Consider the following 10,865-nt stretch of genomic DNA (forward strand, 5'->3'; position numbering starts at 1 on the left):
CAAAATCTGACTAAACGCATCAGCATACAATCCCTGCACCTTTCTTACAAAACCATCCAGAAAACCCATATGCCCCAACACTCGAAACATGAACTCGTGACACACTCGATCATACGCTTTTTCAAAACCTAAAGACATAACATACATATCCTGCTTACGCCCCAAACTATCACTAATCAAATCCCGAAACAGCATCAAGTTATCAGTCACACGTCTTCCAGGCACCGCACACACTTGTTCTTCTCCAATCATTTGCCCAAGCACCACTTTCATACGCCATGCTAACAACTTTGCATACATCTTGTAATCCACATTCAGCAACGAAATAGGCCTCCAATTAGCCAGCACTTTCCTATCACCCTTCTTATATTTCAACACAACCACACCCTCTTTCATTGCATCAAGCATACTACCAGAATCAATAATGAAACTCAAAACCTCCACAAAGTCCTCTTTTATCACATCCCACATATTCACATAGAACTCAATCGGCAACCCATCACATCCAGGCGACTTATTGTTACGCGTACTCTTTAACACAGACACAACCTCACATTCCGTCACAGCATCCATTAACATATCACACTCACACTCATCCACTGTCTCAGTTATCGCACTCAAAACCTCAGCAGCCATATCCGTATCCATACTCTTCCACTCATATAACCTCTTATAAAACAATTTAACCTCAAACATAATCCCATTTTCATCACGAACATCCACACCACTATCATCCAAAAGCACATCCATGTCTCTAGCAGTCCCACACACATTCTTAAAGAAAAATCTACTGCACGTCTCATCTTTCTCTAAATGTTCAACTTTCGACCTAAATATCAAACTACGCCCTTTCTCATGCAAACAGTCATCCACCTCACGCCGCACACTTCTAATATCCTCAGACACATCCTCACCGAACTCTAGCATAGCATACAAAAAATCCAAACGCTTCAATGCACAATCATACTGCAAACTTTTCTTCCGCGCCATAGTACACCCCATGCTACGAAACAACCCACCAATCATACGTTTCACCCACACCCACCACTCGAGAACGTCCGCAAACTCATGCGAACGCGCTCGCCACTGACCATATCGCACACCAAAAACTTTACGCACATACTCATCCTCAAGCAATCGAACATTCAGCTTCCACACACCCCTGCCATACCTCACATCGCTCGCACACTCAATCTTACACACCAAACATTCATAATCGGAATACACCACTCGCCGCTGACCAAAAGACACGTAACGCACACTCTTACCTAAAAACACATAATCCAGCCGCGACACAATCATCCCCCTATCCGCCTTATAGGTAGGTTTCGGATCATTCGCACAACACACACGCGCCTTATCCACCAAACTAAAATCCGCAATCAAGCGCTTTAACATATTCCCTTTCACATCCACACGACTCGCACTCTGCCTATCCTTCACATCCATAATACAATTAAAATCCCAACAATCACCACAGGCAATCTGCCCGGTAAAAAATACTGTAACGTATCAAATAAAGCTTTGCACTCGACTTTATCAGCCGGCGCATAAACGTTAATCAAACGAAAATTTAAACCTTTATAACACACATGCACAAGAACACAGCGACCTGGTTCAATAACAGTATAAGACAGGAATGAGATATCATGCCCCCTAGCCAACACACCCACACCGTCATTCCTATTGTTACTGGAACCCGACCACACCGTAACCCCATGAGGCCAGTCAGCAGCATCAGGAGCGTCCACAATCCCACATTCTTGCAAACAAAAAATGTCCCCCCCATTACATAGGTCATCATATACTGCTAACCTCCTGGCCCTTGATTTAAGTCCCCAAACATTCAGGGACACTATAGCAAGAGACTGAGCCAGAGTATTAGAAGAAGAATAGGATAGACATCATTAGCATAAACACATAATATACATCAGCAAGATCAAGTGCCAGAGCATGTATCCATGAAGGACTGGACGTCCTCAGCTTCTAGGTAAGGGACCGCAGGAGAGCCCCCCTGCAGATCCCCAGTATCAAACACAGGTGTAGGTGAGGACACACTGGCTCCCTGCACCCCCTCTGGAGTGCACACAGCAGCAGGGCCACCAGTGACCTCCATATCCCCCTCATCCAGCAGCAAGCCATCATACCTGTTGGTAGTAGGGACAGTGGGCACAGCACTCTGCGACCTAGGTTGCTTGGCAGAACCAGCAGCAGAAAGTCCTCATTTAGAACACACCAGTTGGAATTCCTCTGACTCTGCAGCAGACTGACAGCGGGTGGACATAGGGCTGCCCCCCCCCCCCTGCTAGACACGGTATCCCACTCCACTGAGCCCTCTGAATCAGCGTCAGAGGACTCAGTCCAGGCACAGCGTCGAGACCCCATAGCAGAGCTGGCAGCAGGGCTAGCAGGTGTTGGTGATGGAAACTTGTCTATTACGGAGCCGCTGAGCCACGGAGGGGCGGGGCTTAATGGTGACGCGCTCCCCTCGGCGACAGCAGCAGCTATCTCACCCCCCTGGGTCTTCCTCCCGGCGGACGAGGCGGCCGAGGCGGCAGCGCTGTCAGCGGCGAGAGCCGCACCTCCTTTCTGCTCCTCTCTGGCCCTCCTCCCGGCGGCAGTAGTAACAGCGCTATCAGTGGCAAGAGCCGTGCCTCCTCTCTCCTCCGCATTGATAGGCAGTGCGGTCTCCGTCTCGGGGTTTGAAAGTGAATTGGCGCCAGGCGCCACTGCTGTGGCAGTTGAGATAGCGGGCTTTGCGGCCATGATAACGGAGGCTGTTGCAGACACCCCAGCCGGGGTGCTGGCAATCACAGACGGTTTAACAGTGAAAGCACCCACATTCACACCAGATACCCCAGAGGGCACAGGCTGAGGCGGTAGATTTTGCAATACACTGGCAGCAGAGGGAAGGGGGGGGGGGTGTCCATAAAACAGGTACAATTGCGCATCAGATGGTCCTGGCTCCCACACAAATTGCACTTTTTACGCTGGGGGCATGTAGCAGGCTCACGATCAGGCATACTGCAATTCCTGCAACATTTTCCCCGCATGCAGGTGTCCTTGGTATGTCCAAATTGAAAACAATTGCAGCAATAGTAGGGCTGTTCCGGGTAGAACAGATACCCCCTCGCTCCCCCTATAGAAAAATTTGCAGGGGATGCATCACTCCACCAATCCCTCCAGGGTCCAGGCGCAGCCACACCCAGAACTTTGTTTTCCCATTAAATATTCCTACATAGTTCTGTAGGCGCACCCCATCACAAACCGATGAGCAATAACGCGTCAGAAACGCCTTGATTTGGTCAGGCTCCACAAAGGGGTCATACATATGTACAGTCAGTGGGCGCTCAGACCCCATGAATAAGGGCAGCAGTGTGATCCCCTGTAACAGTGGCTCATTTAAATGTGTTCTTACCCTCTCATATGCAGTCAGGCAAGCTTCTGGGTAATTGAAGGTAATATTGAAAGTCCCAGCCGTGGGGAATTCTTGAATGCAATAAACATCATCCTTCGTCACCTTCGCCAGCGGAACCAAAATCTTGTGCCATAAGTGCATAAGCGTACGCTGTTGTCCTCCAACTGTTCTGTCCAACTAGAATCGGAAAGTATTCTTCATACCAGCCATTCTGGCAGTCACTGGGACCCCAGCAAGAGACAATCCATTTCTCACACTCCCAGGGCTCCCGCAGGGGAAACCCTGAATCCCTCGGTCAGATCAAACACACAAAAGTGCACTTGATCTTTGCCAAAAAGCCGAGAAGCGATAACCCGAATATGGGCCAAAGGAGCCGCGCAGCGGAAACAGGATCTACAATCCATCATGGAGAATCACCCTCCCCCCACACGTTTACTCTATACTACCTGCAGATTGACTTGACTTTTGGCGCGCGCAACCACATTCCATCACTCACTCCTGCATCGTGACTTTTCTCTCCTGTCTTGCTGACTGGCTGGCTGATGCACAATCATTTGCATTTGGTCCGCCTCCAACAACCACACCCACCAGACGTCTGCCGCCCGTCTGTCTGTCCCTGGCTCCGTGCTTATCACACTTACACAATGCTATGTACTTCATCAATTAAGCAGTGGGACATTCATTCTTCTATAGAAGGTTCCCTGGCTGCGTTGAACCTGTCTCTAAAATCTGGATTGTTTTAACCAACCCGTTCATCCTGGCAGATTTAAATTTTTCACTACAGTGTGAGGGCTCTGTGATGTCATCATGATGCGACACACAAGATGTCACAATGTGCTTGGCTGTACGGACTGCATTTGCTTGGCTTGCTTACTGACATCCACTTGAGGGAGACACACACCAGGAGATAGATTTAGCATATACATACTGCAGAGCTTGTGCCTTTAGTGCCTCTACAGCAAACATCCACACCTCCTGCAGCCAGCGTGGACACCACCACCACAAAAATAACAATTATTTCCAAACAAGACCAGGTCGAAAAGACAAGCCGAAAGGATGATCATAATAGTAAGTTAAGAATTTAGGAATGAATTTTAAAGTGGGAATGCTTGTTCGTTCGTACTTAGCATTCAGGAATTAGGCCTACGTAGGCCTCACATCCAAATGGTAGTGATGAGCGGGTTCGGTTTCTCGGAAACTGAACCCCCCCGAACTTCAGCTTATTTTACACGGGTCCGAGCAGGCTCGGATCCTCCCGCCTTGCTCGGTTAACCCGAGCGCGCCCGAACGTCATCATCCCGCTGTCGGATTCTCGCGAGGCTCGGATTCTATCGCGAGACTCGGATTCTATCGCGAGACTCGGATTCTATATAAGGAGCCGCGCGTCGCCGCCATTTTCACACGTGCATTGAGATTGATAGGGAGAGGACGTGGCTGGCGTCCTCTCCATTTAGACTAGAGTAGAGACACTTGATTGTTGATTTACTAATTTTGGGGAGCATATTAGGAGTACTACTTGCTGTTGCTGATAGTGTGACCAGTGACCACCAGTTTAATTAATCCGTTCTCTGCCTGAAAAAAAAACGATACACAGTGTGACACAGTCACATACCATATCTGTGCTCAGCCTCAGTGTGCTGCATCATATGTAATACTGTATATCTGACTGTGCTGATTGCTCACTGCTCACACAGCTTAATTGTGGGGGAGACTGGGGAGCAGTTATAGCAGGAGTACATATTTTAAGTACAGTGCACACTTTTGCTGCCAGAGTGCCACTGCCAGTGTGACTGACCAGTGACCACTGACCACCAGTATATTGTGATTGTCTGCTGACCACCAGTATATTGTGATTGTCTGCCTGAAAAAGTTAAACACTCGTCGTGTGGTGTTTTTTATTCTATAAACGCATTCTGCTGACAGTGTCCAGCAGGTCCGTCATTATATAATATATACCTGTCCGGCTGCAGTAGTGATATATATATATTTTTTATATCATTATCATCCAGTCTATATTAGCAGCAGACGCAGTACGGTAGTCCACGGCTGTAGCTACCTCTGTGTCGGCAGTCGCTCGTCATCCATAAGTATACTAGTATCCATCCATCTCCATTGTTTACCTGAGGTGCCTTTTAGTTGTGCCTATTAAAATATGGAGAACAAAAATGTTGAGGTTCCAAAAATAGGGAAAGATCAAGATCGACTTCCACCTCGTGCTGAAGCTGCTGCCACTAGTCATGGCCGAGACGATGAAATGCCATCAAAGTCGTCTGCCAAGGCCGATGCCCAATGTCATAGTACAGAGCATGTAAAATCCAAAACACCAAATATCAGTAAAAAAAGGACTCAAAAATCTAAAATAAAATTGTCGGAGGAGAAGCGTAAACTTGCCAATATGCCATTTACCACACGGAGTGGCAAGGAACGGCTGAGGCCCTGGCCTATGTTCATGGCTAGTGGTTCAGCTTCACATGAGGATGGAAGCACTCAGCCTCTCGCTAGAAAAATGAAAAGACTCAAGCTGGCAAAAGCACAGCAAAGAACTGCGTTCTTCGAAATCACAAATCCACAAGGAGAGTCCAATTGTGTCGGTTGCGATGCCTGACCTTCCCAACACTGGACGTGAAGAGCATGCGCCTTCCACCATTTGCACGCCCCCTGCAAGTGCTGGAAGGAGCACCCGCAGTCCAGTTCCTGATAGTCAGATTGAAGATGTCAGTGTTGAAGTACACCAGGATGAGGAGGATATGGGTGTTGCTGGCGCTGGGGAGGAAATTGACCAGGAGGATTCTGATGGTGAGGTGGTTTGTTTAAGTCAGGCACCCGGGGAGACACCTGTTGTCCGTGGGAGGAATATGGCCATTGACATGCCTGGTGAAAATACCAAAAAAATCAGCTCTTCGGTGTGGAAGTATTTCAACAGAAATGCGGACAACATTTGTCAAGCCGTGTGTTGCCTTTGTCAAGCTGTAATAAGTAGGGGTAAGGACGTTAACCACCTCGGAACATCCTCCCTTATACGTCACCTGCAGCGCATTCATCATAAGTCAGTGACAAGTTCAAAAACTTTGGGCGACAGCGGAAGCAGTCCACTGACCAGTAAATCCCTTCCTCTTGTAACCAAGCTCACGCAAACCACCCCACCAACTCCCTCAGTGTCAATTTCCTCCTTCCCCAGGAATGCCAATAGTCCTGCAGGCCATGTCACTGGCAATTCTGACGAGTCCTCTCCTGCCTGGGATTCCTCCGATGCATCCTTGCGTGTAACGCCTACTGCTGCTGGCGCTGCTGTTGTTGCTGCTGGGAGTCGATGGTCATCCCAGAGGGGAAATCGTAAGACCACTTTTACTACTTCCACCAAGCAATTGACTGTCCAACAGTCCTTTGCGAGGAAGATGAAATATCACAGCAGTCATCCTGCTGCAAAGCGGATAACTGAGGCCTTGGCATCCTGGGCGGTGAGAAACGTGGTTCCGGTATCCATCATTACTGCAGAGCCAACTAGAGACTTGTTGGAGGTACTGTGTCCCCGGTACCAAATACCATCTAGGTTCCATTTCTCTAGGCAGGCGATACCGAAAATGTACACAGACCTCAGAAAAAGACTCACCAGTGTCCTAAAAAATGCAGTTGTACCCAATGTCCACTTAACCACGGACATGTGGACAAGTGGAGCAGGGCAGGCTCAGGACTATATGACTGTGACAGCCCACTGGGTAGATGTATGGACTCCCGCCGCAAGAACAGCAGCGGCGGCACCAGTAGCAGCATCTCGCAAATGCCAACTCTTTCCTAGGCAGGCTACGCTTTGTATCACCGCTTTCCAGAATACGCACACAGCTGAAAACCTCTTACGGCAACTGAGGAAGATCATTGCGGAATGGCTTACCCCAATTGGACACTCCTGTGGATTTGTGGCATCGGACAACGCCAGCAATATTGTGTGTGCATTAAATCTGGGCAAATTCCAGCACGTCCCATGTTTTGCACATACCTTGAATTTGGTGGTGCAGAATTATTTAAAAAACGACAGGGGCGTGCAAGAGATGCTGTCGGTGGCCAGAAGAATTGCGGGACACTTTCGGCGTACAGGCACCACGTACAGAAGACTGGAGCACCACCAAAAACGCCTGAACCTGCCCTGCCATCATCTGAAGCAAGAAGTGGTAACGAGGTGGAATTCAACCCTCTATATGCTTCAGAGGTTGGAGGAGCAGCAAAAGGCCATTCAAGCCTATACAATTGAGCACGATGTAGGAGGTGGAATGCACCTGTCTCAAGCGCAGTGGAGAATGATTTCAACGTTGTGCAAGGTTCTGCTGCCCTTTGAACTTGCCACACGCGAAGTCAGTTCAGACACTGCCAGCCTGAGTCAGGTCATTCCCCTCATCAGGCTTTTGCAGAAGAAGCTGGAGACATTGAAGGAGGAGCTAACACAGAGCGATTCCGCTAGGCATGTGGGACTTGTGGATGGAGCCCTTAATTCGCTTAACAAGGATTCACGGGTGGTCAATCTGTTGAAATCAGAGCACTACATTTTGGCCACCGTGCTCGATCCTAGATTTAAAACCTACCTTGGATCTCTCTTTCCGGCAGACACAAGTCTGCTGGGGTTCAAAGAACTGCTGGTGACAAAATTGTCAAGCGGAACGTGACCCGTCAACATCTCCTCTTTGACATTCTCCCGCAACTGGGGGTGCGAGGAAAAGGCTCAGAATTCCGAGCCCACCTGCTGGCGGTGATGCAGGGCAGTCTGGAGCGACTGCTGATGCAGGGCAGTCTGGAGCGACTGCTGATGCAGGGCAGTCTGGAGCAACTGCTGATGCTGACATCTGGTCCGGACTGAAGGACCTGACAACGATTACGGACATGTCGTCTACTGTCACTGCATATGATTCTCTCCCCATTGAAAGAATGGTGGAGGATTATATGAGTGACCGCATCCAAGTAGGCACGTCAGAAAGTCCGTACTTATACTGGCAGGAAAAAGAGGCAATTTGGAGGCCCTTGCACAAACTGGCTTTATTCTACCTAAGTTGCCCTCCCACAAGTGTGTACTCCGAAAGAGTGTTTAGTGCCGCCGCTCACCTTGTCAGCAATCGGCGTACGAGGTTACATCCAGAAAATATGGAGAAGATGATGTTCATTAAAATGAATTATAATCAATTCCTCCGTGGAGACATTGACCAGCAGCAATTGCCTCCACAAAGTACACAGGGAGCTGAGATGGTGGATTCCAGTGGGGACGAATTGATAATCTGTGAGGAGGGGGATGTACACGGTGATATATCGGAGGATGATGATGAGGTGGACATCTTGCCTCTGTAGAGCCAGTTTGTGCAAGGAGAGATTAATTGCTTCTTTTTTGGTGGGGGTCCAAACCAACCCGTCATTTCAGTCACAGTCGTGTGGCAGACCCTGTCACTGAAATGATGGGTTGGTTAAAGTGTGCATGTCCTGTTTATACAACATAAGGGTGGGTGGGAGGGCCCAAGGACAATTCCATCTTGCACCTCTTTTTTCTTTAATTTTTCTTTGCATCATGTGCTGTTTGGGGAGTAGTTTTTTGAAGGGCCATCCTGCGTGACACTGCAGTGCCACTCCTAGATGGGCCAGGTGTTTGTGTCGGCCACTAGGGTCGCTTAGCTTACTCACACAGCTACCTCATTGCGCCTCTTTTTTTCTTTGCGTCATGTGCTGTTTGGGGAGTAGTTTTTTGAAGGGCCATCCTGCGTGACACTGCAGTGCCACTCCTAGATGGGCCAGGTGTTTGTGTCGGCCACTTGGGTCGCTTATCTTAGTCACAGAGCTACCTCACTGCGCCTCTTTTTTTCTTTGCGTCATGTGCTGTTTGGGGAGTAGTTTTTTGAAGGGCCAGCCTGCGTGACACTGCAGTACCACTCCTAGATGGGCCAGGTGTTTGTGTCGGCCACTTGGGTCGCTTATCTTAGTCACAGAGCTACCTCATTGCGCCTCTTTTTTTCTTTGCGTCATGTGCTGTTTGGGGAGTAGTTTTTTGAAGGGCCAGCCTGCGTGACACTGCAGTGCCACTCCTAGATGGGCCAGGTGTTTGTGTCGGCCACTTGGGTCGCTTAGCTTACTCACACAGCTACCTCATTGCGCCTCTTTTTTTCTTTGCGTCATGTGCTGTTTGGGGAGTAGTTTTTTGAAGGGCCATCCTGCGTGACACTGCAGTGACACTCCTAGATGGGCCAGGTGTTTGTGTCGGCCACTTGGGTCGCTTATCTTAGTCACAGAGTTACCTCATTGCGCCTCTTTTTTTCTTTGCGTCATGTGCTGTTTGGGGAGTAGTTTTTTGAAGGGCCAGCCTGCGTGACACTGCAGTGCCACTCCTAGATGGGCCAGGTGTTTGTGTCGGCCACTTGGGTCGCTTAGCTTAAGTAGATAAAGACAACCTTTCTGTCAAACTTGACAGGTGACACACCCCCTTGCTCCTAGGCTCCACCCCTTTAATATTAAATGATAGTGTTTTATATCGCTTTAATTTAAAATTTTATATTAAATTTTATATAAATTTATAGTGTTCGATATTAAACCATATTAAAAATTGTCGCGTAACACCAGTCGCAGAGTGTCACACAACACCAGGCGCAGAATGCTCAATAAAGATCACAAGTCAGTTTGTGATGAAAAAATTCACTATTTTGACTAGTCTGTATACTTTGTTATAGTTCACACATTCCAACAATTTAAACATCACGCTTGGTACACATGGTGTCGTTTTAAAAGTCATAATGACTAATGACCATGTCCATTTTCTTAGATGTACGGAAGCATCACACATGGCACTAATTTAAAAACATATTGCTTTTAATGACCAGGAGTGATGAATGATGATCTGACATCTTTTAATGGCCATGAGTTATGAATGATGATCTGACCATGGCCATTTTCTTAGATGTACGGAAGCATCACACATGGCACTAATTTAAAAACATATTGCTTTTAATGGCCAGGAGTGATGAATGATGACAGCACATTTAAAAAAAAAGCAAAAAAAAAAAAGCAGTTAGTTATCTCTGTAGAAGAACATTAGCGCCACCTACAGGTTTATGTGTTGACTCAAATCGGATTTTCCGTATTTTGGATTAATTAGATATCATAATGAGATATCATGGTGATGAGTCCTAAATCTAAGCACAGAATGCAAGTACATTAGTTCATAAGTACTTCTGTATAATGCTTTTTATGAATTATTTTTGTTATTAAATAATTTTATTCTAAATTTGGAAGGACAGCCATTCAATCTATACAAGCACTTCAAACACATACCAAATACTTATATATATGCATATATAAGTATTTGGTATGTGCTTGAAGAGCTGAGTATGGCATGTACGGTACCGCTAACAGATTATATCTTTATTGTAACTGAAAAGCATGATTACATTTACTAATGTATAAACCAAAGATTATATGTTTAAAA

The sequence above is a fragment of the Pseudophryne corroboree genome, chromosome 3 (assembly GCF_028390025.1).
Source record: "Pseudophryne corroboree isolate aPseCor3 chromosome 3, aPseCor3.hap2, whole genome shotgun sequence".
Lineage (NCBI taxonomy): Eukaryota > Metazoa > Chordata > Amphibia > Anura > Myobatrachidae > Pseudophryne > Pseudophryne corroboree.